At 42.0% G+C, this 5704-nt stretch overlaps 1 protein-coding gene across 2 annotated transcripts in view; it reads left to right on the top strand.

Annotated features, from left to right (window-relative positions):
* Positions 1-4910: 4910 nt before the first annotated feature.
* Positions 4911-5704, top strand: part of CEP135 (centrosomal protein 135) — a 31176-nt gene continuing 30382 nt past the window's right edge. For both annotated transcript variants that reach the window (XM_063157238.1, XM_063157240.1), the window contains exon 1: positions 4911-5505. The gene's annotated coding sequence lies outside the window, so the exon portion shown is untranslated. The remainder of the gene's footprint in view (positions 5506-5704) is intronic.

Raw genomic sequence — 5704 nt, 5'->3', positions numbered from 1 at the left:
TTCTTAATTTCTCTGGAGAGTTATTTCAAAAAGGTGAAAACACCTGAAAATACCATTGTTTTGCGGCTGGCTGTTGAGGAGTTGTTGCATTTCTGCACCCATGTTGTTGTTCTTCCTTTTTTGTAAATATGATGTAGTATCAGTGTACTCTAAACCTCATGTAAATCCTTCCTCTTCCTGGAGCTTCAGCTGCCAGGGATTCAGGCCCTAGATATTCTGTACAGCTTGGTGAAATGGCCAGGTTGTTGGATGGAGGTGGGGTGTACACAAGGTAGAAACAAGTACAAAAAACATGCCGAGGTAGAATGTTTTTTGAGATGCAGATGCAAGAATTAAAAAAAAAAAAAAAAAAAATTACCAAAAAAAACCAACAGTATGAATGTAAGTTTTTCCTTCTAAGTTTTGTAACCAACCTGCTAGATGAAACCTAGATTTCACAGAATTGTGTTGGAGATGACCTTAAAAATGCTCTAGTTCCAACCCTTCCATAGGCAGGGACACCTCCCAGTACACCAGGTTGCTGAAAAGCCCATCCAGCCTGGCCCTGAACACTTCCAGGAGTGGGGATTCCACAGCTTCTCTGGGCAACCTGTTCAGCGTCTGACCGCCCTTACAGTAAACAGCTTCCTCCCCCCCCACAGTCTAAACCTACTTCCCTTTCACTCGGAACCCTTGGCCCCTTCTCCTGTCGCTGCAGGCCCACGGAACCCGCCCCTCTCCGTCCTGCTCGCAGGCTCTCGGGGCCGGGCTGTGGGCACGGGTGAAGCCGCCTGTCCCGGATCTCCCGGGGCACACCCGGGGCCGCAGGAAGCGTTCCGCCCGCGGCGCGGGGGCTGCCGGGCCGGGAAGGGGCGGGAGGGGAAGGGCCGGGCCGGGCCGGCGGGCGCGTCCCCCCGTTGCTGCGGTGACGGGCCGGAAGCGGCCGCTGCTCCGCGCGCCATTTTCAAAGGATTTCAGGCGCTGGGACTCCGCGGCCGCTCCGCGGCGGCCCCGCTTGCCGGCGCCTGCTTTTAGCGGTAAGTGTGGGGGAAAAGTGGCGTGAACCTGTTGGCAAAGCGACCGACCGCCCCTCTGTAGGTACAGATCGGGATTGCTGGAAGGTCTGCAAAGCTTGCAGTTTAGGGAGACGGGTGATGAGCAGGCTCATAATCGAAAGAGTTTTCTTGTGCTGTAGTGGGAACGTGCAGGGTGCGGTGACAGCCTGCCCAGGGAGGACGTGGGGTCTTCCTCTCTGGAGACATTCTGAACCCACCTGGACGCGTTCCTGTCACCTGCTCCGGGTGAGCCTGCCTGGCTGAATGAGCTCCAGAGCTGCCTTCCAACCCTAACCATTCAGGCATTCCATTAACTTATTTTTTACAAAAAAAAGTCTTTCTTCGGAACAAGTGGTGTCTTTCCATTGGCAAAGTGCGGAGACTTCCCAGCAAGCGTGTTGTATGAATGTCTTAGTCAGGAGTGCGTTCCCAGCAAATGCCCTTGGAAGCAGGCTTTGCTAAAGCTAGCCCTGGCTCTCTGGGTGTATGTAACATGATGCTGCAGCAGCTGCTGGTTAGGGCACAGCCCTGAAACACCGCAATAGTCAAATAGCAGGTCCACTGAGTGCCTTTGGGACCTGGGCAAACAGTAATGATGTAAAAGGAACAAAAAGGAAAAAACCCTTTAACGTGTAAGTTCTGTTGAATGAAAAATGCATTTTGGTATTTCCCAAAACTGAGACTGAAACTGCATTTCACGATTGTCTTTGATGTTAATGTTACAGACTCAATTTAAAAATAATGTTTCATCGCATATGTATTTGTCCATAATAATTTCTTTGTGTTCAACTGTTCGCAATTTCTTTGTCTTCAACTGTAGTTTTGTTGTCCGCATGGCTCAATGACTGCATTATTTCTTCCGCGGCCAAGATCCACCTTTGCTTTGCTTTTTTATTATTACATTTTCTGATTGATGACACAAATACTGCATCTGCAACAGTTCTGAGCCTGAGCTCACCATCAATTCTGCTGCGTTGTTCTCTGAATAGAAGGAGGATTCCAATCTGCTGATCTAATGCCTATAAACATTGCTTCTTTCACACAATTTTATGCCAGTTGATTCTCTACTTAGCCCCTAGAGCAGCTGGACATAGGGTTCTGCTATTGCCCGTCTTTCATGTGAATGTTCAATTTTAGACATTGGTCTAAAACAGTAGGGAACAGTTCTAGGTGCTACATACATCTATTACATAAACATTAATATCTTCAAAAGACTGTTCACAGCCATCCAGGCATGTCATAAAATGAAGCATGTGAATGTTGTCACTTTCAGCAGTCTTCATGAGCAAAGGGGTAACAAAAAATTAGGCTAATTGGCTCTCAATACTCTTCAGCAAGCAACTGAGAGATGTAATCATTTAAACATATTAATAAATCCTGTTTAGCAAGTGGCTGATTTAAAGTACTAGAGATGTAATTTCTTAAACATTTCCTGTTTAAGAAATGGCTTAATTAAAGTGCTGTTCAATTTTCTCTTTTCTATTTTTCATCAAAAATGAAAATTTTATTTTCTTCACAGCAGCACTAAATTGCAAGAAATATTTAGATGATAAATTATGTGAGCTATTTATGGAGCTAATGTAGCCTGTCTCATTGGAAATAGCAAAGCTGTTAAGAGTGTTTTCCAGTACTCTGCAAATTTACAGATGTCTAGTAGGTGTGACATACCTTTCATCAGGACTGGGTTGTGATTCACAAGGCTATTAAGCTTCTTTAAAGAAAAGCATATTCTGGATTGAATTGACTGAGTGCAAATAATGTAGAAAACTTGGATTTACAAAAAAGCTTTTTGAGAAGGTTGTTTACCAAATGCTAAATTTTAAGAAAGCAGGTGTATGTCAGGAATGGAGAAAAGAAGCTGGTGGCTAAAAGAGAGAGTAGAAAGTACATTATTGCAGTGAATGTGCAAAAGATTGTCTGCTGCGTAAGACTGATCTGAAATAATGGGTTAAACAGCAAGGGACAAAATTTGTTCCTTTTATAGACACGTTCAGTGCAATCTCAAAGGTTGCAGAAGAGTTTCACTGGACTGAGTAATAAAGTAGGAATTGAAGAATAGTGTTAATAAAGGCAAAGTGATACAATACATGCTGTGGTCTTTAGAATGGCAGTAACTTCTCAGAAAGATATGTCACTGTGAGTGCACTTAATCTGTGCTTTAGAGCAAACAAAGACCAAGTTCCCTGGTTTCAGCTGGGATAAAGTTAGTTTCCTTCCTAGTAGCCAGTGCAGTGTTGTGTTTTGGATTCAGCATGAGAATAATGTTGATAACACTGGTGTTGTGCTTGTTGCTAAGTAGTGCTTGCTCCCAGCAGAGGACTTCTCAGTGCCAGTGAGGAGCTGCATGGAAAGCCATGAGGGAACATAGCCAGGACAGATGATCTGAGCTGGCCAAAGGGGTATTCCACTCCTTAAAAATATAAACTGGGGAGTTACCCAGAGCAGGGCTGATTGTGGTTGGGGAAGACGCTGGGCATCTGTCAGCAAGTGGTGAGCAATTGCATTGTGCATCTCTTGCTTTTACCAATCTCTCTTTACTACTACTACTACTACTACTACTACTATTATTATTATTATTATTATTATTATTATTATTATTATTATTATTATTATTATTATTACTTGTTTCAAGCATTAAACTGTTCCTATGGCAATCCACAAGTTTTACCCATTTTCCCCCTGATTCTCCTCTCCACCCCTGTGGTGGTGGGGAGTAAGCACTCCAGCTGTGTGGTGCTTGGTTGTGAGCTGGGGTTAAGCCAAGACAAACACTGATCAGTGATCAGTAATGTGAAGGAGTGGGTTAAACAGCAGGGGATGGAATTTGCTCATTATGTGGACATGCTAAGTGCAGTCCAAGGATGTCAGAAGGAGTTCACTGGACTGAGTAATGATGCCATAGTTAAGGAGCAATGTTAGTAAAGGCAAAGTGATACATGCTGTGCTCTCTAAAGTGGAAGCAACCACTCAGTGAGATGTGTCACAGTGAATGCATCTAATCGATGCTTTAGAGTGATGAAAAAGGCAGATGGTAAGTTAGGAATCAATATGAATAGTGAAGGCTATAGCCAAGTATCTCTGGCTGCTCAGAGAAAGGTCTATCAGGTGCTATTATAATTATTTTGGTCCGACTTGAAGCCCTTCAAGGCCCTGCATTATAGGCTTCTATGAAAAAATGTATGTAGGAGTGAGATTTGACTCGTGTTTTTTAGGTGTTTGTACTCTTGCTGTGGCAACTGCCAAGAGACACAGGGCATTGTGTCAGACAGGTCTTGGATTCAACTGAATCAGTGCATTTCATGCATTGATTTTATATTTCCAGAAAAACAAACTTTCCTCATGTAGAAGTTACTAGATACTTTTTCATGTCATGGTAAGACTAGTGATAGACTAAGTTTAGGATATAAGATCTAAATTATGGTAGTCTGTAATGGCAGAGGTCTGGAATTACTGACAAATAATTTCTTTCCAGCAAAGGGTGTATGACAATTATTATCTTTGAAGACTTTTATGTCTATGTTAAGCTCTCTGAAATAACAACCCCAATTCTTGTATTCATTCCAGGATGCCTTTTGGACCTATACTACAGCTATTCATTTCCTGGTCTAATTGTGGATCCAATGTGGCTCTAGGAAATATAATACCCTTTCTGCATTGATTCCAGTGGTAATAATGAATTAAATTAAAAATTTCAGTTTTTAGGAAGGAGAGTGATTCAACCAGCAATTTGTCTGTTCTTCCCCAATTATTGGATTATGTTTAGGTTACAATATCTTAAATGCCCATTGCAGGGATTTAGTGTGATTATATATGTACTTCCTAGCCACAGTAACTGAAGTGCTAACATATGTCCATTTATTTTTCTTTGCAGTTACTTCCTGAACAAGCTGTGACACGGATTGGTTCATGATACTTCTTCTGTAAAACTTTCTCAATTCAATTAGTAAAAAATCTTTGCTCTTTCTAAAACACAAGCTTTTAAACAAATCTGATGATCTATTTTGAAGTAATTTAATCTTTTTAACTGATACAAGTCTTCTTAAGGAGAAGATGAGCTCAGGAGTTACCACTTTTCTTCTGTAGTAGTATAAAATATATTCCCGAGTCTCAATCTAGAGACTGTAACACAATCACACTTTTCCTGAATTCAACAGAATCTTCAACTTTAATGTAGACGTACTAGAAACTCGTTACTTTAGTCTTTGGCTGCCAGAGGAGTATGAAGAGTGTTTCCCACACATCAGGACATTGACTTTGTGCCACTGAGTGCACTGGTGGAACCAGAGTGCGCCACTGCCTCCTTCAGCCATCCCAGCACAGTATGTGAGGGATTGTTGGCAATGCCATTGCTTAGTTAATGTCCCAACAACCCAAACCTCTTCAAGCAAGTATTTTTGGTAGTACCCAGAGCAGATGCTGTGCTTGTAAGACTGGTGATTCTCATCTACAGAGCAGTACCCAGCAACCACAGGTCTGTTGCTAGACTTCTTTGTAGCCTTTTAATAAAATGAGATGAAATCTTAACTTTCCAGCATTAGATATGAGAGAAACATGCACATTTATTATTAATTCACTTTATTAGTAATAATTAATTTTATTTTCCAATGCCTGCATGTATTTATTTAATATCTTTTTAAAATCCGAAGGATTGTGATGATAGTTTGGGTGAT

Source organism: Melospiza melodia, chromosome 5 (genome assembly GCF_035770615.1).
Source record: "Melospiza melodia melodia isolate bMelMel2 chromosome 5, bMelMel2.pri, whole genome shotgun sequence".
Taxonomy (NCBI): Eukaryota; Metazoa; Chordata; class Aves; order Passeriformes; family Passerellidae; genus Melospiza; species Melospiza melodia.
The sequence above is the reverse complement of the archived record's forward strand: the minus strand, read 5'-3'. Positions and strand labels throughout refer to the sequence as shown.